Source organism: Pinus tabuliformis, chromosome 5_1 (genome assembly GCF_031772625.1).
Source record: "Pinus tabuliformis cultivar Carrire ecotype Pingquan chromosome 5_1, CPIR1, whole genome shotgun sequence".
In the NCBI taxonomy this organism is placed as follows: Eukaryota; Viridiplantae; Streptophyta; class Pinopsida; order Pinales; family Pinaceae; genus Pinus; species Pinus tabuliformis.
The window spans coordinates 805,450,269-805,478,229 of record NC_142305.1 but is presented as its reverse complement, the minus strand read 5'-3'; positions in this window follow the sequence as shown (position 1 = coordinate 805,478,229).

Sequence of the window (27,961 nt, the reverse complement as noted above, 5' to 3'; positions counted from 1 at the left end):
GCATTAGTTCCTGGTAATGCATCTTTTGAAGTGTTATGGAAAGGATCCACAACAACTCCTATAGAGGAATTGGGTAGGCTTACTCAATTTACAAGTGCTTATGCCTCAACCACTATTGACAAAGCCATAGAGGTTCAACAACTACTCAAGGAGAAAGAAGAAAATATTTCATTGTTAGAGAAAACTATTGAGGAAGAAAATCAGAAAATAATAGAGAACTTGCAGGCACAAGTGATAGAGCTTCAACACAGGTTTGACTCTCTCAAAGTCCAGTATGATGTTGATACACGGGCCCAAGATTCACAGATTCAAGAGCTACAGAGAAGGATTGAACATCTGAGTGTCAATCTAGAATTGATTGAATTTAAGAAAGAGGCTAAAGATTTGAACACTCTTCTTGCCCAACAACAAATAGTATTTTGCTAGAAATTGGTGATTATTCATGATCAGTTCAGGACAACTAGCTCCCTAGTAGATCAAATATCAGATATTAAAGATTATTTTGAAGATATAGAGGAGAAAATTTATGATTTCTTAACCTGACAGGAAAGTGAGGAAGGAATATCAACTAATCTTCCTAGAATCAAAGATGCCCACAAGAAGATTGTTTTTAGAGAGTGGGAAATTCATATTAAGCAAGTAGAAGCAGTAGTTTATCAAGTGCTAGACATTTCAAGTAATATCATTGAGGCAGTCAGTGATGATTTTCTCCAAGCTAATCTCATCTCGAGTTGTCCCGAGGGAGCTTTACTTGATATCTAATGGATGGATAAGACGTGTTAGGAATCTTCCAGGAAAAGGGTTGAGATTATTGAGCAATTGACCAATATTAAATTAGAGAGTCATTGGCAGTTCTTAGTGAAACCACAAAATCAATGGTTTATGCTCTGATCCTTATCAAACCCTACCACACAAATGTTTATAGTGTTGAGAGATGCGATCTTCATAAGCCAAATGTAGATATAGCCCAAGTCTCCACCTGGATTAAAGAATTTGACAGATTTCTATGAGTTGCAACAACGCATCAGAGGACAGTCTTCCTCCCAAGCATAGACAATCTATTGTAACTGATTCCAAATATGTTCCTTTTAGTTACTTTTGTTTGAAATCGCTTGAGGTTATTATTGTATTTTATATCTTTATATTTTGTTATGAAACTAAAAATCCCCTCTCTCAGATAGGAGAATGGGTTCTGAAATTTTTTGTAAGAGAAATCTTAAGTTGCACTATTGTAACTAAGGTTTTTCTTAATATCAAGTTGAACCATTTCCCTTCTATGATGAGCATATCAATGATATATCGGGTATCATTATCCTTTGTTTGATTATTTACCTTAAATTAGAATGGAATTCTATTTTTGTTCATCATATATGTGTTAAAGCAATATTTCATTATCATTATTGATGTGTCTAATTGAAATTACAAATTATATATGAACAACAAGATCTTAGTATATGTTACGATTTAGCCAATTGATTTAATTAACTATTTAATTAAATTAGTTATCTTTCTTTGTGTTAACTTCATAGTTACATGATGATCTATATTTTTATGACAATTGTGAAATATTTGTAATCACATACACCATTATCTTAACCAAGATAAATAGTAGTATATTTATCTTTATTTCAGTTTCTAGTCATATTAGAGCATTATATCTTTATTCACTCCATTTCATATATTTTTATAGAAAGAAAAATTGGTCCCATAATTCCAGTCAAATCCATCATCCCAAATGGAAAAGGATCTGCTCTAAGGTCCCAACTGGGTGGTTTTCCCCAATGTTGATCTAGTCTTTCAATACCATCAACAAGACCCAAGCCAAAAGACCCTCCAAGACTCAATTCATCCCCCAGTAATATCTGCTTTTGATCAGCTTCCAAAACTTTGATATTACAACCCATCTACTGCAACTTTGACCCCAGCAACAAAATTTTGGCCCCCAGCAACCATCCCAGAATTACATCCTCTTGTATCTAGAAGCTACACAAACCCTAGCGAGACAAACAGAAAGATAGTCCTTGACAAAATTCAGCTCATAATCCCCTTATTCATCCTCCAGCTACTCTTATTCCTCTTTTCTATTACATATCGAACTTGTTTGAGACTTTATCCAAATGAGGTCGAGCTCCCTTCTATTTATAGTTGTATTAAGGGTTGAATAATCCTCCCTTAGGGTGACTTATCCTTGCTCTTGGAATGAATTGATCTTGGGTTTTTCAATGGATTTTTCATGATAAAATAAATATTTTTCTTCATTACAATGAGTCCAAATGGGACTATGATACATGACCAATATAATTCTTTATCCTAGAAGGACCTAGAAGAGCTAAAAGCATGAAGAATATGATTTTGACTCAAACTCGAGTACGAAACCCATACTCCAAAATAAAATATAATTTCTTTCTTTCTTTCATTTTTATTTCTTTATAAAGAATATACAATGTCAGATTACAATTACATCATAATGAAGACCGAACCTAGTTACAATTTTCAACAAGAATGGCATTCATTGCTTTTGTATTGTACCTTCTTGATTCATATGTAGATGTGTTTCCAAAAATAATTGAATGCCATACATCATATCCAATAGCTCCCAAATAGGCTTCCATTCTACCTTTCCAAAATTCATAGCTTGTTTCATTAAATAGAGGAATTGTACCAACTTGTTTCTCTTAATCATTTGTAATAGATCCTAAAACTAATGCAATAATAGAGACTTCCTTTGATCGTTTGTATGTGTGGTTTATTTAATTTCCCATCTCTAATCCCATGATATATTCCTTCCCATTGTTAGGTTACAACTAAAGGAACTCTCCCTCATACCAATTATTGGAATATTTAACAATATTGAGAGGGGGTGAATCAATTTTGGGAACTTTTAACAATTTTAAGCATATCATCTAAACATTAAACAATTAAAAACACCATTCTACAATGCATAACATCATAGACAATATACAAAATATTTTTAGGTGGAAACCCTTCTGAGAGAAAACCACTGAATGCTTTTAATATGTCTTAAATATTATACCAACAAGAAGCTCCAACTTCCAAGATTCTCCAACAACTACTGGAAGGAGGATCCCACCCCTATGTTTTATAAGCTTCAACTAAAAGGATGCACCAACACCCTGCTTTTACCAGTTCCAAAGGGAAGGATGCCCCAACACCCTATTTTTATCAACTCCAACTGAAAGGATGCTCCAACACCCTTCTAGCATCAATCTGTTGCCCTAGCACCACCATGACACCCTGAAGTGTTATCAGGCTCTGAAGGACACTCCAATCTCTACTTGCACCACCCTAACACACTAAATATAGAATATAAAAGAAAAAAATAGATCACATTGATCAACTACTACACTCACTTCCCCAACCACTGTTGTTAATAACCTTGGTGTCTTTGCTATCAATACCACTGCTACATTGCCTTTTCTTGTATTCAATTGTTATAATATTGTCATAACATTATTTTTAATGATAATGTTGACATTATTGTCACCAACAAGATAACTCTCATCACACTTCCCTTCTCATAGAATCCACCATATCACTATTATCTCTTTCCCACACATACAATTTGATGTGACACAGGTATGTCCTATGCCCAACCTTAAGTTGTCTCAATTATTTGCTTAGTAAACACATAATCGTACAAGTCCTCTCTATTGTCTCAAACCTTAGTTCTATCATTGATCTCAATAATGTATTCTCTATATAGTAGCATTATAAACCCTGAAAAACAACCTATAATCCAAACCATGGAACAATAAACCCTAAATTAGTATGCATCTAAACCTTCGCATCTTCATCTTAGGTCGAAACCCTAGTTGCAACATACATCAACATAATAATGTTATCAAGATAATATGGTATCTCAACCTTCTGCTCAGCAAATAGTCACACTTTGGTAGATATATGTCCCTAGAAAAAATACTAAGTCATTAAAGAAATTACGTTTGAGTCAACCAATCCTAAGAGACAACCAATCTAGTTAGCCCTACAATGAGCACTAGCTTTTCACCCAAGTGTCAAGGCTATTTATTGCTTAAAAAGAAACCAAGTACTAAACATTAATTTATCAACACAGGGATTCGTATTTGTGTCTCAAAGTAGTCAGAAAAATTTATGCAAGAGACTATCAATCACTAATGTTGGTAGTGTGTGAATTAATCTAAAAACTAAATATTTCTTGCACGAGTAGATTAATCCTAGTTATCAACAAAGAAAATCCTTTATGTCTAACAAAATCAATTCTTATTACAGAAAGGAAATGAATATGCGTTGTTAATTGTTGAATAAATGTCCTAAATAAGAAACAATGTAATTAACCTCAAATTTAGACTTATTAGCTATGTAACCATTCATAAAATGATATCGAAAATAATCTAATTAACAGTAATGCAGAATTAAAGAAGTAGTCATAAGAAATCAAAGGAACAATTGTCATCTACCCAAGAAACAACAAAACGAGATAATGCAATGAATTATATTGTTATCGAAAATATAAATGAAAATCTCCAATAACCATATATAACTTAAATCAGAAAAGAACTATCTAGAGAAAGGAAAAAATAAAAAACTAATCAAATTTACTTTACACAAATAAGACAACGGTTCATCCAAGAAGTAGGCCCAAACTACCCGAAATCAAACTGTCTTTACAAGAAATTCAAATCAAGAGATAATTGATAATATTGAAATCAAGTAAGCAACCTTTACATTATAATCCTTCGAAGAGATAATTAAAGTCAAATTTTTGTCCTTAGTTTTGTCTTTACAAAAGTAGATGAGGTAAATTCCTTTATTTTTATATTACAATAAGGATATTTATAACAAAATATTTTCAAAATAAGAAATGTTCTTAAAATTGAAGATTCTCGTAATGTTCTTTCTAAATTAAGTTGACTCTCCTACCTTCAACGGAGAAACCAATAATTTTGTGTCATAACTAATTATTCAAGTAGGAACAACTTTGCTCGAATTAGCCATGAACCCTTCCAGCATGGTCATTCCTCATAAGTCTTCATAACCCCTATTTTGAACAATATCTCATCCAAAGAATTATTTGCTCAATTATAAAGAAAACATATTTGTTTTATCTCATAAAAACTAAGAGCTTATATGAAAGAAAATGTAAAAATTACAAGGCCCATAATCACCCCCGACTAACCTAATTTCATGTCCCCGTTCATTTAATCTCTAGATCAACCAAACAAATAGTTAACATGTAGGGTAGTTAAGGAGTATGCTTTGTAAGTTTCTTCTCATTTGTACCTAAATCTGCCCATGTACTTGATTTCTTGGAGATCCAAATACTCACTTTTTTTAGACATGTCATGATGAGATCTATAACATGGCAGAGGACACCAGATCATGGGGAATTGGTACCTACATCCCATCCAATTAACTCCTACCTCCATTAAAGTTTTAGTATAAGAATAAACTCAAGAAAGAGTTTGCTGGAAGTTATGGAGGAAAAAGGATTCCCTATTCTTCACCTCTCATGAGGATTTCATCCATATCATTTTATCCACTTTTACTGCATCATCTTTGATTTCCTTCAAATATTAAAGTGCAAAGATCAATACTTTCAGATAAATTTCTTTGAGTGCAGAACAAACATTTGGATTTTTAGCAAAATTCTTATGTTTACAAAATATAGTGAATTCATTCTTAGGTTCTCCTCACACCCATAGCTCACAATCTATCTCATTATATTCAAAGGTATTTTAGGTTTTTCACCATTTCATCTTATTTTGAGTGAAAAATATAAGGGCTTGAAGCTGAATGTCTCCGAAAAAGGGAACAACATTTCCATCCCTTTGTTCCATTAGCAAAAAATTACGCATATAGAGTTCACATAGAATATACTATATGCTTTCATTTTGCTTATGGAAATTTTTTATAAAATTCAAAACATTAGTACACTCATAAGGAAATCCATGTTGTACTACCTTAATCTTAAGCATTATGTATTGTTCCACTAAAAATAGGTAATAATGATAGGATGGGGCTCATCAAGCCAAGACTTCTAGAGTCATAGAACAGATTTCATCCTTCTCTCTAGTCAATTTATGAACTTGTTCTTGCATTTTGTGGGTCTCTTTTTGGGTAACAGCCAAGTTTTCATTAATTTCTAGTTCCACATGTGTCAATGCATAAAATCATTTCAACAACTTTTGATGTTAATCTTGAGGAACCACCTCTCCCTAATACTTAGCTACAATCTTCTTTAATGTTTGTATTTTTTCTTCCATGATCAGGGGAGAATATGGAGGCATGGTATTTGTTTGCACTCTTGTCTCTATCTGAATAGTTTATTTGGTTTTTGTTTCTATGGTTTGATGTTCAGAGAATTTACTGTTCTTACTCACCCAAAATTGCCTTGCAGCTCTTCTCTTTCGATTAGTGTAAGTCTATTTTCCTTTTTCCAATTGTTTCTGTAATCCCTATATCCTCTTTTTGAGAGCAACATTCTCCTTTTTCAAGGTGACAACTCTTCTGAAAAACCTATTTCCCACTTTGTCCCTCCCTACTTTTAGACTTTTTTTATTTTTGTCTTCTACTTCTACTTCTAGAGGGAAAAATCAGGGAAACATCGGTTGGAGCATAGAATTTAGCCTCTAGACAATAGGAGACTCCTGAGTTTTCATAGCTGGAAAATCAGTCAAAATATTTTGAGTTATAATAGCGAAGGAATAAGTAGGAAGATCACAAGCCAAAGCAATCAAGGAATTAGCACAAGATTCCTAAACAAGGGCAATTAAAGGATCAACTAAGTGTTCATGTGCCATAATTTTTTAGGATTCAATGGAATTCTCTTGAATCATAGTAGTTGATAAATCAATATAAGGCTCTTTAACTACATCAATGAGAGAATCAATAGAGGGATATTTAAGCATAGTACCTACAAAACTAGTAGAGTGTTCTTAGACTGGTAGTTATAGAATCAATGGAATATTCATGAATTGTATTAGTATGAGATTTAATGGAAGGAACTTGAGCTACAGTTGTTGAAAGATTAGTAGGAAACTCCTGAATTGTACCAATTGATCAGTCAATAAAATATTCTGGGTCACTCCAATGGTTCCTTCTTCCATATCCAAAGATTCTAATAAATCTTCCACATTTTATATTGTATGCACCACTTCTACACTAGGTACTTTCTTGATATGAAACCATATTCTCTAGTACTTGTACATCTTTGTCATTTTGAGAAATTTGATCCAAATTATTCACATGATTCTCAAACTTTTTCGAGGTATTTTTCCTCTTCATGCACCTTCCCTCCTTTATACTGTAATCCAATTACCATTTCTTCCATATCTAATTGATTCAAGGTTATCATTGTTTCCAGTAATTCTTGTATAGGATGATCCAGACAAATTTCTCTTATATCACTAGAATTTTCCTATTTTAAAGTTATTTCCTCTAAAAAGGAGGTTGACTTTCCTGGAGACATGAGAGTGGACGAGTTGAGTCCTTGGTGCAGTTTAGAAAATCAGGTTGGACTTCTCCTTCCTTTAGTTTAGGTAGCCATAAAGGAGGCAATTTGTTTCTCTACCTTACTTGAAATTTCGATGACCACAGTTCCTAATAATAAAGCTTCAGCTTGCAAAGGCTCAGGTAGAGTACATTTATGTGTTACACATTTCGATTGTGAAACTTCAACTTAAGGAATTTCTACACATATGGTTTTTGAATGGGAAATCTTGGAGTGGGGTGTACATGAGTAAGTAACTTCAGCGTGAAGAATGTTATATTGGGGAGTTCCTTGTATAAATGAGGTTTCTTCTCCTAATGCCACAAGGTTTTCTTTCCCCACTTCTTCTCTATTTAGAGGGGAATTTGGCTACTCTGGCATCAATAGATTAGTCAAATTATCCTCATCACCCTTTCCTGCATCAATTTCAAAATTTCCTTCCACTTCAGAATTTCTACTCCCAATTATAATTTCAGGATTTTCCTTACGAATTTTAGTTTTAGGGTTCTCACTAGCAATTATGACTTCAGGATTTTCACCACCTATAACAACTTCAGGGTTTTCTGGAGCATTGTCTAGAAGAACTTCCTCATCATTATTTAGTTCATTCATAGGTTCTTCATTTACCCTAATGAATTTTTCCCAAGTCTATTGGGTTTGTTGTAAGCTCCTTATAACTAACAATTTGATCAATCCATGGTGACTTATGATTATAGAAGGTTCTTTAGCTTTTCTTGCTCTAAGCGTTGTTTCATGCAACATAGATTTTAGGAAAAAGGGAATATTAAAAGATACCTTTTGTCACAAATATGCTAACAGTTTAAGGTGGTGACCTCTAACCACATCGTATCTCCCACATATGATATATCTTTGAACTATTTCTTCCATCTCCTTCCAAGGTTTTGAAAACGAGTTAGGACTATACTCCTATGCTTTTTTTGCCAATTCCTCTCCATCATCTAAAAATAGCAGAGTTGAATTTTGGAGCGAAGTACATGGCCCATAACACCTTTCTCCTATTGTTGCTAGCCCTATAAACATAAACTTAGTTATAACATCTTCATTTACTTGAACCTATAAATGATTTACCATCATTATGTCCTTGCTCAAGTTTTGCATGATTTATAATGCAACGTCTATGTCAAAACCCTATTTTTTTCTAAAATATTTCACCCATTCTACCTGGTTCAAAATTATACGCCCTTCATCTGTGGTTCATAGATGACTCGACTAATATATAATTAACGAACCCCCAATATTTGTGTCTATAACTTACTTTTGTTGTTAAAAAAAATGGTTACATACTTCTATTGAATCACTGAAGTTAGTTGTGCTAGATTTATTGCTTTCCTAATTGTAAATGTAGTAACAGCTCTCAAATAATGCCACAGCATGCGGATGTAACAAGAGAAACTAATGGCATCATGACATTTTACCCTCACCCCCAATTAATTTTTATAGTCGTCCTCGACCAGTGACTACATTAATTTCAAATGGAAAGGAGAGGTCAATAATGCAGTCATTTCAAATTTCAATAACAAAGAATCATACCTTTGAATGACTTAAGGAATAATTTATTCATTTAGTGGTTTTCGAAAACTCAATCATTAAATCAAGAAATTGCTTTTTGAAATATGAAATATTTTGTAATAATTATTAATTGACTTGACACCTATTGATAAGAATAATGACATGATAACAATTGAAGAGCATGGATTATACGGGTAAATACAAAAATAAAAAAAATGATATTCGAATGATACACTCCATTAAAGTTAGTACAATAGATATTCCCTTTTTGTAGCAAGATTATAATAATTTAAACGATATAAGAGAAATGTGGCAACTCCTAAGGGTCCCACATCCCATAACATAGTAATATATTTAAAGTATAACATTAAAGCATTAGTCTTTATAGAAATTTCAAATCATTCCCTAAAATCCAAAGTATGGATTTCATTGTCCTTAGCCTTGACTTATGGGAGTAATGATGGTTGAATATGGAAAATTCCTTTCCCTAGGTGAACATTGTAGTGCTAATTCTTTGTATTTCCTTTTACCCAACATAGCCTCGCTACCAACAGTCTTGTTCAATACCCTAATGGGTTTACCTTGGTACCATATAAGAATGGTCCCATTGTCAGCAAGCTTATTTGGTAACTCAATGGGTTTTCTTGTATTTATAGCTTCCTATTGAAGATTTAGTATATGTAACAATTTAAATTAGTGAAGTTGGATTGTACACGAGTTTATTCATTAAGCACATTATTTTAGTTTATGTGTTGGGTTTTTGAGCGTATATCCCATCATGACTCTTTTATCATGGCTATTTTAATGTGAAATAAAATGAAGTGGTTCAAGGAATAACACAAAACTTCGACAGGGTCATAAATGCCTTTATTGTTATTTTTAATGTTTAATATAAATTCTTATGGGAATGATGCCCCATAAAAAGTTATGCCACTAATTCTTTAATAATGATTAATGCAAATTTCCCAAAAAGGTACTTGAAAAAGATAACCAACGTGAAAGGAATAATAATCATTTGGGTCATTATAAAGAAACAATAATAACATAGCCTTCTCGCCCCCCATATAATTGTCAAAATGGCAAAACAAATGATGGGAGAAAAAATGCAAGCTCTTCAATCAATTGTAATCGTTTTAAATAAGGGTTAAGAGATTATTTTACCTAGAAAATTTTGCAAATACATAATATCAATACTCTAGTTCAAGTTTGAGTAAGGGAATGGCAGTTGTACCAAAGGTAACAACAACGGTAATTTGAGGTAACAATAATTATGGCTTTCAGTAACAGCAATTGTGACTCATGAAACAACGATTATGACTTTGGTAACAATGGTTGTGACTTCGGTAACAATGGTTGTGACTTAATACAGAACCAATTATATAAAACTAGCATACATAAAAAGAAAAAAAAACATATGCAATCAAAAGTTAACAAAATAAAAAATAAAAATAAAAAAATCAAGAAATAAGACAAAAGGAATAAAAAATCGAAATAAACAGAAAAAACTTATAATATTCAATCTCTTTTTTTTTTATTAATAATATTACTGAAATGAAAATAAATTTACCCGTTCGTAGGTCTGAGACATTCCCCTATCCACCTACGATCTGCAAATTTGCATCATCTACAACTTTGGAAAGAAAAGACTCTTTTAGGACTTGTTGATGGTATAAGCACAATAGATGACCATTGGCAAGGAAGGAAATATCAGAGTCATCAATAATAGTGAGGCACATAGTTCCATTGTTATATGTTTCACTTACCTCATAGGTGCCTAACCATCTAGTTTGAAGCTTCCTCGACAAGTCTTGGACCCTAGAATCTTACAATAATTCCCAGTCGCCTTTTTATAAATTTGTTCTTTTAATGAGACAATCATGCCATTTGGCCCTTTTCTACTAAAATATAGTTTTCTGTTGGAGAGAAGTAAGGAGAATTTTGTCTAACTCATTAAGTTGTTCCAGGTGTTGTTTTTGCACTTCTGAAAGATCCAGGATGAATTCTCAGGCAGTCTTAAGAGTCTTGATTTTTTAATTCAATCGGAAAATTTGGAATTTTACCATAAACAAAATGGTAAGGTGAGAAGCCAATGGTATTACGCTAATTCATACGATAAGACCATAAGGCTTAGAGAAGTTTAGAAGTCTAGTCTCAGTAGCTTATAGCCACTGTCTTAGTCAAAGTATTTTCTAGAAAATTATTCGTATTCTCAACTTGACCATTTTCTTGCAGACAGTATGGTGAGGCAACTTTGTGTTTAATGTGGTATTTTTGTAGAGTTTCATAAATCTTATGAGTTGTAAATTGTGGGCCTCCATCGGTGATGATTTCTCTAGTTAGGTCATATTAAACAAAGAGCTCAAACAAGAAATTTATAACTACTTCTTTTGTAGCTCTCGAAACGGCTATGCCTTCCACCCACTTTGTCACACAATATGTTCAAACGAGAATATACAATTTCTGATTTGAGGGAGGGTTGATGAGGCCTACAAACTATATAGACCACCTTTCAAATAGAACTAACATGAGCTTAATATTAAGATACATTTCATCAGACTAAATGGGATTCCCCATTCTTTGGCATTTATTGCAACTATGAACGTATTTCTTGGCATCCTTGAATATTATGGGCTAGAAATAACCCATCTACAACACTTTATGTCTTGTTCTCTGATAAAAAAAATGGCCCCTATAGAGATCATCATGGAAAGCTTTAATAATCTCATAAACTTTATCTTCTCTTATACAACTTCGAATTTGAAGGTCGTCTCCTATATAAAAAAAATAACCATCTATCCAAGAAAACCAAGCACTGTGTTAAATAATGTGTTTCTTCTCTCAAGGCAACAGATGCATAGGCAGCTTTCCTACTGCAACATAATTCACAACACTGCATACCATGGTGTTTCAAAAGATATATTGTGAATAAATGTTCATCTGGAAATCGGTCTTCTATAGGAGACGAAACATTTGCAGGTGGGATCCTGGATAAGAAATTTGTGATGAGATTATCTTTACCTAGTCGATCTTTGATAGTGATATCGAATTCCTGTAAAAGAAGAAGCTAATGAGTCACTCTACCATTACTAATTGTTTTATTAGCTAGATACTTAGTAGCAGAATGATTGGAATATAAAAATATAGGATAGTCTGTAATATAATGACGAAATTTATCAACAGCATAGACAATAGCTAAAAAAAAATCATCACTATATAATTCAACTCTGTAGGTGTCAATTTTTTTCTAATATAATAAATGGTATAAGACTTCTTGTCTTTTTATTTGCCTATTACTTCTCTTATGGCTGTATAAAATGCATTAGAAGATATGTGGAATGATAGTTTCCAATTAGGTCCTTGTAGTACTGTTGTTGTCGACAATGGTTTTTTCAACTCTAGAAAAGCATGTTTGCATTTATCAGTCCAATCAAATTCCACACACACACACATATATATATATATATATATATATATATATATATATATATATATATATATATATAGATATATATATATATATATAGATAGGTAGATAGATAGATAGATAGATAGATAGATAAAGGTGGCGTAATCTTTGAAAATGAGCTATAAATTAGTGATAGTAATTAGCATAACCAAGAAATCTACATACCTTTTTTGGTGTCTGCGGAATAGGGAGTTGAAGAATTACCTCGATTTTCCTTGGATCTACCGAGATTCCTACAGTAGAGATGAAGTGTCCCAATACGACGCCTTATGTCATTAACATATGGAACTTTTAATGGCTAAAGCACAGCCTGGTTAATATACATCCGATGAGAAATTTTTCCAAGTTATCTAGGGTTTCTTCAAATTCATCACCGTACGGTGTAAAGTCATCCATGCAAAGCTCAATTCCATCATTAATAAAATCAGAAAATATACACAGGACTAGTCTCTAAAAAGTAGCAGGTGCATTGCAAAGACCAAATGAGAGGAATCAATATGAAAATGTCCCTTGTGGACAAGTAAATGTGGTTTTATCTTGGTCTTCTAAGGTGATCTGAATCTGGTTATATCTCTTGAATCCATCCAGGAAAGAAAAATATTTCTTTTCGAGAAGAGTGTCAAGGACTTGATCAATAAATGGAAGAGGAAAGTGGTACTTTTATGTGGCTTTTTTTAATTCCCTATAATCTACGTAAATGCACCACTTCCTATTCTTTTTAGGGACGAAAACTAATGGTAAAACCCATTGATTATTAGATACGGGTATAAAAAGTTAACCTCAAACAATTTCTGAAATTCTTGTTTATCTACATCCCTAAGATGTGGGTTTAATCTCCTTTGAGTTTGATTGACATGGTCAACATCTTTCTCTATATAGATGTGATGTGTGCACAGTTCGGGATTGATTCCATTCATATCTGTGTAATCTCAGGTGAAATCTTTTTGATGCTCCTAGAGGACTTGTATCATTTGTTCATGTTGAGAGTTAGTTAGGTTGGCATTAATGTTTAATGTTTTACCAAGATCGATTTCAATGGGAACACTATTACGAACTACTATTGTAGGAATATGGTTGCTAGTGGGTCTTCCATAGGGTTACCTTGAGCTTAATTATCCAACATAGCTTCCAACATTCGAAAAGTTGGATTTTATGCAGTAGATGGTTGACTAATAAAGCAATGTTGTTGCTTCTACAACACCCTCCAAAATTTTCACTACATTCAAATTTTGGAGCCTACTTCACCATCATATCTAGTGTCGCCTTGGTTGTCAAGTGTTGTTTCAGGTCATTCTATATGTTTCAAGTGTTCTTGATCATCCTCATGTGTCGTCCAATTGATTAGAACATATTTAGTGCATTTCATGGTCGTAACACCTTTGTTGTAGTAAAACAACACTTTTTGGTCGCAGTCGCACACACTATATCTTTTGTACTTGGGGAATGTATATAAAGTGGTGTTTTGATGTCTATTTATCATTGTTCAAGCTTCTCTAAGTTTTCTTGATGATTTTTATGTGTCGCACATGATATTACGTCTAAACTCATTATCTTCTCCCCTTGTTTTATCCTCTAGACTTGGACAAATTTTGATTGTAAAATGAACCCATTAAGGCAAGGAGCGCATGAGCTCACTGATGAGCCCCAATATTGCAATAATAATTTTGCAACTCCTAAGGATACTAACTTAAATTATCAACCTGGGGTTCATACAAACTTAAGAGGTGTCAACACTATATGTGCAGTGTTATGTTCCTATACCAATAGGTGTCATATATCATGATTGACTTGGTTTAGCTCTGAAATATGTACATACCTTTTCTTGTTGCAAATGTTTTCCATATTCAAATAAAAAATTAAAAAATGTAAAGAGGGTATGTCCTAGAAAAAGAATAAAAGGACAAAAAGAATGGAAAGGTCAGAAAATAAAAATAAAAATGAACCCCGAGAAAAATAAAAATACCAAGAAAGTGTGCAAGTCCAAATGCCACTGCTATTTTACTTTTTGTACAATAATGATTGTGTGCAAAGTGTTGTTATGCCAAAATACATGGTAAACAAACAGTTTAATCTTCGTTATTCCATGTTTTCAATTTCATGCTTAGAGATAGAGAATAAAATCTGACCAAACTGTTTAATCTTGGCAGATAAGTAGATAGGTAGAGTGAATAAAAGGAGATCAACAATTTAATCTGAGCCCTTGGATGTAATAAGGATAGACTTAGATATAATTTCTATTGTAAAACGACAAGAAAAAGTTTTGATAAGGGTTTGTCAGTTTAAGTGCACCCTAATAAAAGAAGAAAAAATGGTAGGATAAGTAGGTAGGGTAAGTAGATGAATGGTTGCACAATTATGTATGATGAATGATTATCTAGATATCAAGGCATATACTTTCATCATCAAAAGCACTAAAGATATGGATGACAATGAAGACATTTACATCATAGAAAAAAGTCAAACTAATTAACCTCCTCATTCAATTTATCCCTAAACGTTACTAATTTCCCATAAGTACTAAAGGCACTAACAACCTGAAAGTTAAAAGGGCTCAGAGCATTTCTCTGACTTCTGGGGGGACCGGACCCTCGACCCAATAACTTGTAAGGCCTAAGTGCTAAAGTCCCTTCTTCAAAATTCACCCCCTCCATAATTCATTCATTCCCTTCAAATCCTTTCCCAAGGTAAAATCACTCTTTACTTGGGAAAATTAAATGGTTCTTTATAAAAACCCCCCAAAAACATTTTAGCCTAAGTCATAATGTTGGATGATGAATGTATTTTCAGAAACATTTACTTGGCGCATTTTCTTTTTCCATGGTCATATTAACTTTTAATTCTTATTCTCCCGAAACAAATTACCCTTTCCTGTATTATTAATAAAAATCCCAAAATAAATAAATATCCCGTCCAGATGGTTTGAAAAATAAACCATAAATAAAGTTAATTAAGTTGGATTAATTAATCGAACCGCGAGTAATTAAGAGCCAAAACCCCCTGACATGTTAAAAAAGGGATTAATTAGTCATCTGGATTAATTAATAGCCTCTCCGCCAATACAATCACCCCCGATATCATTAAAATTATTAATCCTTCATTCGTCCAATCATATCACCCCCAATATAATTAAAGTCAATATAATTATGCTGATTATGCCATCGCCCCTTCCATTAACTCCCTAACACTTTCCGCCACTGACTATCATTCGATCTACCCTCCCTCATCCAACGACTCTCACTCATATCACATGGGCCTTTTGGTCGAATGTTAACCACGCGATATAAGCTATTTTGACTTTTCGCTGATGCTATGTGTCATCCAATTTGTGGCATCACGCGACCCTCTGCCAAAACCACCAACTTCCCAAAAGTGGTGCGATCAATCCCGCTTACCGCTTCCGCTAAATGACAAAGTTTCCCATCAATTAGTTGACGCCAACTATCGTTTTCCCATTCACCCACCAAAAGTCATTGAATTTGTGCATAAAAACAAAAATATTCATTGTTTTCCCTTTTTACCGAGAAAAGAAACTTCTGCCTTCCATGCACGCACAGAGTATGTCCAGACCAGCAACTTACTCCCAACCGCCAACCACCATCAGTCGCTGAACTCCAGGCCACTGCAGACTACTGTGCACACCCAGCAAAGCATTCACCACAGCCATTTATCCCTTCAGTCAACTATAACCAGGTATTTACTGCATTTCCTTCTCAGAAACCCTGTTTTTGTACTGAAACCTCCACCAAATTACTCTAAACTCAAGTATTCCAATACAATTAAGCTGTTTCTTAGCTCCAAGGCTTCCCCAAGCACCTTTTTTATTTAAAAATCCTTGAAAACCCCAACTTTCTTCCTTGAATACACAAGAACCAAGGATGGAGGTTCCTGTCACCCTAAATGTCACACCAATCACTACTCCCCACAGGGATTTGGACCACCTTCCCTTGGCCGATAAAGATTTTCAAATCAAGGACCTTACTTTTGATGAAACCCCCTTGAAGCTACACTACAAGTATCGAGACAATTATCTGAACAATGCTGATAAAATAGGTCTTTGGGAGTCAAACCTACCTAAATATCAATTCCCCACTATCCATATTTTCCCAGATATTGTCCACCAATGCCATGCAAACTACGACCCCAATATGAGAGCTGTAATGTCCCCTGACAAGAAAGTCCTTTTCACCATTACAACTGATTCTATAAATGAAATGTTGCAATTACAGCCTGGCCATGATCTCACTCCCCTTTACATTGCCTATTTACTTGAAAAATCTTCAAGGCTGTCTAGTTCTGAAATTAACCAAGTCTGTCAGACCTTCATGGAAGAAAAATACAGGCCAAAACACCCCCCTCCTTACATGTCAAGCTTCTTTACTAATCTGGGCAAGGATATCATCACCATGATTGCTTGCATTCTGGGTTTTACTACTAGTGAATATGTAGATGAGTTGACCTTAGCCTACATGTCTATTTTCACCCCTAGTCAACCTCCTGCAGCCAAATTTGACTATGCTACATTCATTGCTGATAAGATGCATGACCAATTCATGAGATTAGAGAACAAGAAAGTATTTAAATATTCTTCAGTCCTGTATCATCTTTTCCTATACTACCAAACTAATAAATTCCCTTTCTCTGTACAAAATCTTGACACTAGAGGGAACCCTAGGTCAGTCATCTTCTAGACTTCCATTTTTCACAATTCACCTTCTTCTCCCTATCCTTATACATATTTTATTGATCAATTTGTGCATCCAGTAACTACCATGTTGATAGGAAGTCCCCCTCCCAGAATTAGTGATGATATTAAGAGAATTCTTCAGTTGTCCAAGCAATATAAGATTGGGGACTGGTACATGTACCAAAACCATACTGAAATCAGAATTTATGGGTGTGAGCTGCCTCCCTTTAAACTGCCCAAATACCTCCCCATGCGATTATTTGCCCTGGAGTACTACAGGAAAATGATCAATTCTGATGAAATCCACTTTATGAAGGCTAAGAAGAAAGCTCAGCTAAGGATAAAGGATCACCTAGGCTCATTTATTTGCAACAACAGAAAAGCAGGGGAAGAGGCAGAGGAAATCCTTGAGAGATTGAGATTGAAAAAGAGTTTCATCTGGCCTTATGATCCTCATAGCTTCATCTGTGACAGAAGGAAAAAGCATAAGTTATCCCCCTACATCCATCATAGAATTCCAAAGATAGAACAGTATGCAAATCAAAATGAATGGGTGGAAGGAACACTTATAGAACAAGATAGTGAACAAGTTGAAGTAGAAAATGTTATGAAAGATTTGGAAAGAAGACTTGATCTGGATTCCTTTGTACAGGTGCCTGAAGAATCTTCACAGAGACCAACACAGGAGCATAGTGCACAAACATCAGGACAACCAGAGATTTCAGGACAGGGAAAAGATTCAGGGTCACAGAGCATTTCAGAGGAGTTGACCCAGACTGATACAAACATGAGCAACCCTCTAGTATTGTAGACCCCTCTTAATGAGGAGAAAATTCAAAAAAGAAGTAGGAATGAGGCTAGCCCCTCTACAGTGCCATTGGACCAGGTATATGTAAAGAGACAAAGATTAAATCCTCTGTCCGAACAAGAATATGAAGAGACAAGAAGTGACACAGTGTAGACAACACTAGCAGGGGAGACACCATCTACCTCTCAAACACAGGCACTAAGCAGGCAACAAAGTGTAGAAGTGTCATCACTAAGGACAACTTCAGAGTAGAGCCAGGATTTGAAAGAAAAGTACAAAGAGATTAAAGCTAGGAATGAGAAGCTCAAAGCTCAAACCTATGCCCACTATCTGAAAATGGCTCCTACAAATCAGACAAGGTTGATGTCATCCTTTGACATCAAAGAGGGAAAAATGCAGATGATCTTTTTGAAGCCAATAGTACAACAACCAAAGTCCGTGGCTGATTATTTGAAAACAAATTTTGAAGTTTTTGCCAGACACATCCACCCAATTAATCAGATTAATCTCCATAAGCAAACAGGTGAGATGGTCTATTCCACATTAACCAGTACAGCCATCACTGCACATCAGTCACAAAATTCTCTTAGTAATACTACATCACAGTTACAGTTGGAAAAAGCCTCTTCTCAGGCTAAGGACACCAGGATAAAATCATTAGAAGACCTGGTGATTGAGTTGGGACATGATCCCAAAGATGTTAAAGTAACTGAGAGTTTGATAAAGAAAAAGAATGAGGACATTGTTGCACTCAGGAAACAACTTAAACTCCCTCCCCTCATACATCCACAAAATGCAGAAGTAATTGAGAAACAAAATGAGGAAGAACTTATGGACTGGATCATTAAGTTCAATGAGCAGTTGAAAGAAACAGAGCAAGAACTAGGAAAAGCTTTGCAGTCCAAACAGGGTGAGCCAACCACCATTCCTCAAACTGTAACACCCATGGTTTCTACAGTAGTGCCATCTACTATTGCAACATCTTTGGCACCCAACATTCCCCTAGCAACAGCCCTGCCAGCAACAACAACAGCAAGTACATCAGAAGTAGCAATAACTTCAACAAAGCAAACAGAGGACTTAATAAAGTCCATGGAGGAAATGAAAATCCAAGCAACTAAAATAAAGAAACTAAAAGAAATGGTTACCAGCTTGGAAAGAAATTATGAGCTATCACAGATTAATTACACTGAAGAAGAGAGAAAAAATAGAAGAATGACTGAAATAATCAAGACATTAGAGTAGGACTTAACATTGGAAAAGCCTTTGAAAGATATTAGAGAGATTTTATGGACCAATATCATTGATTCTATCAATGATATTTGGTCTGCTATTCAGATCATTTTTGAACAAACTGAGTTAGTTAAACTAGCTACAGAGGCTATACAGAAGACCAGGGAAGAATTGGGAGAGAAACCTGAAGAGGCAACCTAATTGATCAACTTCTTGAATAGAAAAAGCAAGCAACAGCTGGAACAATGGGATATCGAGGATCGAACTGGTACTATCCTTGAAATTAAGAAAGTTCTTACTAAGAAGAACTTAATGCTGAACCTGGAAAGAAGATGTCAAAGTATTCAAGAAGACATAGATGATTTTATGGTAAAATATGACATTCTAAGAGATAAAGGACTTCCAAGTCCACTGGTCATAAATGAAAAGTTGATGACTCATGAGGACTACATTGAGAAACTGCACAAACAAGCCAAAAGTCAAGCCAACTCTTCCACAGTGAAAGCACTACCTACAGGAAAAGTGTTGTATGATGGTTTGGAAAATATTTTCTATATTGAGCATGAAGTGAAGCACCTATTCACAGTCCAGCCCAATTTTGCAAAATACACTGAAGTTGATGAAATATATAGGAAATTGATCAGGATGAAGATACCAAATGAAGAATGGTGGACCAGCATGACCGATATCCTATAATTTACTATGGTAACTCAGAGGTAAATAGAAAATATTTACTAAGGTAAAGTCTGGTAAACAGGTAAAGAGTATCAGAAATAGGTAAAGAGTATCAGTAGAGAAAAGTAAGCAAAGATCTAGCACACAATTACTAAAGCAATAGCAAGAGGCAAATTCGAGTTTCAACCTCCAGCTCTTCCATAAATAAAGGGACAATAGCAATCAGTTTTACATTTGTCACTATCTTTTTGTAAAAGATATTTTGTATTCCCTAGAATAAATCTCATGTAGTTATGAGATATTTTTGATGTAATTTTTGTATAAATACTTCTCCATTTGAAGTATTGTGGGTGGATTCTATAACATCTCTGTAAATCTATGCTATCAAGCTGAGAAAGCTTTTGTACTCAAAATTGGATTTTTGCTGGAAAAGGAATGAAAGTTGAGGACATTTCATCAGATTCTCGTGCAGTATAATTACAAATAAGTATTCTATCCTTGTGATTTTATGTGATCTCTATATGTTTCAATGTTTCATGCATCTTAAATCTAAATGGTAAAATAGTCAAAGTGTATCAGAATTAGCTTTATTGCTCTCTGCTATCAACAGTTTACCATTTCTATGTTTTCTTCTAAACTATTTTGATAAAGGAATTCTTAACTGCTCCTCTATCCCTGTAGTTTTTCTCTAATAAGTCCCTGGTATAGGATTCTTAATTGCCCTCTGCCAGTTGACCTATCTTCCTTTCCTCTTTTTAATCCTAACTTGAGGATTCTTAATTGCCCTCTAGTTTTGAGAAGAAATATCGTCCATTCAAGCCCCAAAGTTTATTTTTACTCTGCTATCCTGCCTATTGAACTCATACCTCAGCAATCTGATTTGATCCAGTGAATTATCCCTGATTGACTCCATAGCCCAATGGCCTAGAAGCCTAGTTTGCTCATTTGTTTTAGAGCTCCACCACTCTCAAACAAAACAACCTCACTGAACATTAATACTAGCCTAAAATCTTTTCAAACATAGCTAAATCATAAAGAGAGAGCCCTCTCTAGACTTAGGTGGGTTAGCACCCGAGTCTAAAAGTTGGTTTGTAGTTACCTTGGATCCTTTCCTTCTTTCCAATAACTTCTATGGAAAATCTGAGTGATAACATAGTGGCGACTCCGCTAGGGAAGAACTAATCCTCAGTTGAAACAAACCTTTAAGAAACCTAAAAAGCTTGATTTGAAATATCTTAAAGGAGTGATAGAAGTTATTTTAAAAAATCCATAAATAATAGCATTGACAGGCTCGAAATCTGGCTTCAGGAAGGACTCATTACACTAAGGCTAACCCTGATCCAAATCCTCCCCCTGTGTTTGAGAACCTTAACCTGATTCCGAGAATCATTAGAAGACAAGAAAGTTCATTGAGCCCCAGACCTTTGTTTAGATCACATTCATGTCCTGTTGAGTGGCTTTTCCTAGAAGATCTTCCTTTCAATGAACACTTTGAACTCTCTCTATTTAGAACCACATCTGATAGTGAATTATTGGACCTAGTCCAAGATCCAGAATTCCTTAGAGAACTTGAAACCCAACGAGCCAATTTGTCAATTGATCGATATCTGCAGAATTCCACTCAGTCATCTCTTACCATCGATAGAACACCTGAACTTTCTGGTTATAATCAAGTGCTAGCGGCAGAACTAGATCATTTTAAAACCACCTTCAAGACCAAACGGGGAACATTTTGTTTTAAGAGAATGACATTTAGGCTTATTAATGTTGGTGCTACCTTTCAAAGAGTGATAGACATAACTTTTCATGGCTTGATTGGTCAAATTGTAGTTGTTTATTTGGCTGATGTTATTGTTTTTTCCAAAATAAGAGGTGATCATGTACGTAATATGAAACAAATGTTTGAGTGGTGTTGTAAATACAGCATTTCTCTCAATCCCAAGAAAATCATCTTTAGTGTGTCAGAAGGGACACTCTTAGCGAACATCATTGCAAAAAGTGAGATAAAATTTTATCCCAAGAGGGACAAATCTATTACTCATATCGCGTTCCAGGTGAATAAGAAGGCTATGCAATCTTTCTTATGGAAGATTAATTTCCTGTGAAAATTCATCTTTGACTATGCTTAAATAGTTAAACCTTTATAGGAGATTATTAAGAAAAATGTGACTTACAAATGGGAGAAAATGGAGAAGTATGATTTCGCTCAAATTAAACAGGTTATCATTGATGCACCTAAATTATTCAATCCTGATTATGGAAAATATTTCCTACTTTATACCTTTACCTCGGATACATCTATTGCAGTCGTATTGACTCAAAAGGATGTTGAAGGAAATGAATGACATATCTCTTTCATGAATGTTGGATTATAGGGGTTAGAACTAAATTATCCTGCCATCAATAAACAATCATACATTGTATATAAGGTAGTCAAATACTTTAGGCCCTATCTTCTTATCTCACACGATTATTTTTGTGCCTCATTTGGTGGTCAAAACACTCTTTGTGCATCAAGAGATGGGTGAGAACAAGGAAAATTGGATGACATGTTTACAAGAATGTGATTTAGAGTTTAAACTAGTTCATACCATTAAGGATCATGGCCTCTATCAACTTGTAGCCGAAGAGAGAGATGCTCCTAAATAAGATATTCCAGGTTGGGAACAAGAAATAGAGATGTACAATGTTGAATGTGTTCCCCAAACCACATCTACATCACCATGGTATCTTGATATACAACAATTTCTAGAGCATGGCACCTTTCCCACGCATTTATTGAACAAACAAAAGAGGGAAATTCGTTTAAAATCCCTATCCCACCAGCTTGTTCATGGAGTGATTTTCATAAAGCACACAATGGTGTCTTGCTAATATGCCTTGAGCCACACGATACAGAGAAGGTACTCATATATTTTCACGATGTACCAACAGGTGGTCACTATGCGAGTGACACAACTGCATATAAAGTGATGAGAGCTATTTATTATTGGCCCACTTTATTCAAATATGCTCATGCTTATGTCCGCTAGTGCCTAACTTGTTAGAGATGTGTCAGCTGGGATCATAATTCAGTCATCCCACTACTAGTAGTAGTAGTCGAGGAACCATTCCAATAATGGGGCCTAGATGTTATCAGAAAAATATTTCCACACTCGTCAAAGCAACATCGATACATTTTAACAGTGATAGATTATTTTACTTGGTGGTTAGAAGTAGTTCCCTTAAGACAACTAAATGACTAGGAAGTCATCCACTTCTTGCAGCAAAATATTATAACCAAGTTTGGCATTCTGACATCTCTTGTCTTTGATAATGAAACTTATTTTTTGTCATTTAAGCTTTATGAATTCACATTAGAAAATGGGACTGTATTAAAGCATGCATCTTATCATTACCCATAGGGAAATGGTTTGGCTGAATTGAAAAATAAAAATCTTATCCGCATAATCAATAAAACCATTTTCTCTGAGCAAATGAACTAGCACAATGCTTTGATGAATTCATTATGGGTTGACCATGTAACTCCTAATCCTTCCCTTAAAACCTCACTTTTTGGTTTATGGTAAAGAAGTTATCTTGCCCTTGAACCTGTATCTCCCAACCTTTCAACTCTCCCAAGAGGCCCAAGGTAGACCTTGCCTTTTGGTTTAGAGTAGGATAAATATTTTTCTAAAACTTGAGGAAGAACGGCTCAAAGCCAAAGAAATATTTTTTTTCATAAAAATCATTTTAAGCACTGGTTCGAAAAGAATTACGCAGGGGCTAAGAGTTTTGATGTGGGTGACCTAGTACTGAAGTGGGATAAATCCCACAAAGAGAAAGGTAAGCACACGAAGTTCCAAACTCTATGTATTGGCTCGTTTACCATCAAAGAGAAACTCAGTCATAATATCTTCAAGCTAAAATCCTTAGATGGGAGGATTGACACCCTTCCCATAAATGACTGAGATTTGAAGCATTATTTTCAATAGCAACTACAAGTTGCACTTCCTGTACATTTTGTCTTTTTTATTTTCTTTCTTTTTAGTGTCAATCATATGTGTGTCCTCTTAGTCATGTCCTCTCTTGTTTTGTGTCTTGGTCATTGTATATAAATAAGAGCTTGTGTGAAAAGTTCATGGCTCAAAAGGACTGTGTGGTGGAAAAAAAGAGAAAATGTGACAACCACAATACTTGGCTTTGTGTTTGTTTTTCTTATTTGTTCAAGAAGATGCCATAGGTTGAACTAAGTTTGGATGGAAAACATGATACATCCAAAAGAAAAACCTTGATAGAACCTATTAGATCTGTGCATATTCTACTATCCAAACTACTAAACTTGGTATAAATTTATCTGTGTGTTAACGCTTGTCCAATCTAGTAGAGAAAGGATAAGGGTGGAATACTAAACTTGGTATAAATTTATCTGTGTGTTAATGCTTGTCCAATCTAGTAGAGAAAGGATAAGGGTGGAATATAAAGCAAGAAAACCAATATTAGAGGTTATACAAATACTTCTGTGAAGGGGAAATATCCTCTACTCTCAATAAGTCGGGATACCTCTTCTACCTGTTGAAAATAATAAGTGTCAAAGCACAGTCCTATTAAATAAATAAATAAATAAATAAAGGGTGAAAGAAGAGAAATAATTCTTGCATAGGGAGGTGAAGCGAGGGACTTCATCAGGGTATTTTCCAAGTCTGTTGGAAGGGAAGCAACATTTATGCTCCTGAAGTGAGTCTGCCAAGGTACTGTCCAGGCCTTCTGGCAGCAGAGTAACTCCAGAGATGATAACTCATACTATGAATATCATAAACTCGTTGCGCATATTATCCTTCCCTAGATTGAAACAATTGTTATATGGTATATCTTTTGTGTGTTGGACCAAGTGAAATAAAGTGAGGTATTATGTATATAAGCGGATCAAAAAATGGAAATCAAGGCAATTTGATTGGTGAATCAATCATTCCTGAAGGGATGACCCTTTTAAGCTATTCCTAAATAGAGAAGTTGAAGCTCGCCCAGTGTGTCGCCAAGCGTTGTCACTACAACACCCTCCAAAATTTTCACTACATTTGATTTTTGGAGCCTACTTCACCATCATATCTAGTGTTGCCTTGGTCATCAAGTGTTGTTTTAGGTCATTCTATATGTTTCAAGTGTTCTTTATCATCATCATGTGTCATCACATTGATTAGAACATATTTAGTGCATTTCATGGTCATAAAACATTTGTCGTAGTAAAATGACACCTTTTGGTCATAGTCACACACACTTTGTTTGTTATAATTGGGGAATGTATGTAAAGTGGTGTTTTGGTGTCTATTTATCATTTTTCAAGATTCTCTAAGTTTTCTTGATGAGTTGGTATGTTTCGCACATGATTTTATGTCTTAACTCATTATGTTCACCCCTCGTTCCATCCTCCAGACTTAGAGGAATTTTGGTTCCAAAGTGAACCCATCAAGGTGACAAGCGCATGAGTGCACTCTTAAGACATGATCAAGAATCCTTCATTGTTTAGAAGTGTACCTTGTGCCCTCCAAGAGTGCATAGTTCACTCCTTAAGCATATTCCCCCTTCCTTGTTCCAAACAGTGCCCTTGAACCAAGTCTTCCTTTGAGCACACTCCTTCGACCAGAAGGATCACACCCTTCTTGAGTGCATCAACACACCCTAAAGAAATAAAGCTTAACTCCTTTAGCCTTTAGCAATTATCCCTGCACCTTCCTTGGCCTTTTAAGCACATGAGCGTAATCTGAAGCCTTGAAGCTTCATCCTTTGTCCTTCGAGACTATGTCTTGCTCCCTCCTTTGCCTTCTTGAGCACACCCTGAAACCTTGAAGCATCTCCCTTTAACTGTCATCTCTGTGCTATGTAACCTCCTAAACTCCCTTGAGTGCACAGCTCACTTGGGAAGCCCGAAGCCTCATCCTTCGTCCTTTGGACATGTGCCCTGCGCCCTCCCTTGAGTGTCTCTCTATCTTGAGCACATGAGAGCATCCCAAAGCCCTGAAGATTCTTCTCTTTAGCCCTTCAGCCTTTCAAAGTATGCCCTTGCATCTAGAAGCTATTTTTCTCCTTCCAAGTGAAATGTAAGGCATGAACATAAAATTTTCATGAAACATGTTAGACTAGGATATTTTCAAGTTGACGGTTAATTGTCATGAACGATTGCAGTTACAAGTATTTCAAGAATGGCATGGCAAGTAGGCATGAAGAAGATCAAAAAAAGAAGGAAGACAAAGGAAGCATTCAAGAATGAATAACACATTGAAGACTTTATGATTGAAGCGCCCTAAAGACTCCTAAGATCAAAGACTCTTTAGAGGGTGAAGACATCAATGATCAGAAGTTGCATTCAGAACAAAGACATGAGTGGAAGCCATGTCACCTATTGAATAAAGACCATGTCATCACTCGCTATGAGTATAGTGATTTTTCATGTCTCATCACATGATGATGTGGAAGTTATGATGTAATTATGTAGTCATTGTAAAGATAAATAAGTGGAAGTCCAAGAGTAATGTATGGAAAAAAGAGCCATGGAAGTCCAAAAGACATGTAATACCAAGAGTCATATGTAATTCCAAAATTCATTTGGAATTCAAAAGGTTGTAGAAGCCAAAAGGTCATTAGAATTTGGAAATTCAAGAGTCATGAGGATATGAAATGTCGTGCCTCAAGTTATAAAAGGATCCTTGTTACTCGCGCAAAGGACTTTTAACCTTGGCTTCTCTCACAAAGCATTAGAGAGATAGAGTTAGTATTTTTGAGGAGCAAGTAGTGGCTCTAATGCTCCACTATTGGAGCTAGTGATGTTCATTGTACTTATGTATCTTGGAACTTTTGCTTAATACTTGAAGCCTTTTGGCCAGCACATTTTCATACAAGTATTGTGGATATTTTAAGACTACTCTTTTAATGTTTATGATTCATGTTCACTTTCACATGTACTGAAGTAATTGGACTATTTCGTTGACTTTGGTGCTTAAATTATTGGAAATGTGTTGTAATAATTGTAACGATTGTCATATCTATGTGAGATACTTTGCTTGATGTTAGATGACCCTTTCTCATCTGTGTGTATCTCCATTAGGGTAGTACTATTACTTCTCTTTTAGAGGATCACTTTATTTCCCCTCTATAGTGAAAGAACATTGATACATCTGCAATCGAAAATTCACAAGGCATACTCACTTTCTCATTAAAAAGCACATGTGTGCTTCTCTTTCATGGTAACTATTAAAGCCAAGGCATATCTTTAAGTAAATGGAAGTCAAGTTGTATTCTAGATGGGACTCCTACACCAAACAGTGTGAGGTCTAATTGGGACCTCATATTAGGGAAATCCCATGTATGTTGGTAGTATCCATCACCTTTAACAAGCTACTAATGGTATCATCCTCACTATGTCGCTTAAAGCAAAGTGATGATGGGATGCATTTTCGCTTCTTCATAATCAAGAGAGGACCATGTTGGATTACCAGACTCTACACTCAATTTAGCATGTTGATAAAGGATAAGGCTTTTGATGGTTGTTCCTTTAGCGATTGTCATGTTCCCATTTTGACATCTAATATATGCATAGGTAGTGGCAAGCCAAGGCTTGCCTAATATAAGAGGATGCCCTTCTAGTTTATCTTTACGATTGAGCACCAATAAATCAACAAGGTACTCCCAAGACTCCATCGAAACGATAATGTCTCCAAGAATTCCTTATGGTTTAATTACAGATCTATCAGTCAATTCTAACATAGTAGATTTCAGTCTCAACTCATGCATCCCAAGGAGAATATAATATTTTAATGTTATGATAATGATAGCAGATCCCAAGTCCACCAAAGTATTTTAGAAACTAATGCCTCTAACTTGAATAGTGACTACAAGATTTCCAAAGTCATCATATTTAATAGGAATATTCTTCCCTAAGATTAGATTAGATATTTTCCCAATCACATGCATAGTGGGAGGTCCTTTAAGCTTTCTTCTAGGTTTCTTAACACATAATTCTTTAATAGTTTTTGCATAAATGGGAACGTCTTTGAGAGCCTACAAAAGAGGAATCTTAAGACAAATATTTTGCAATTCCCT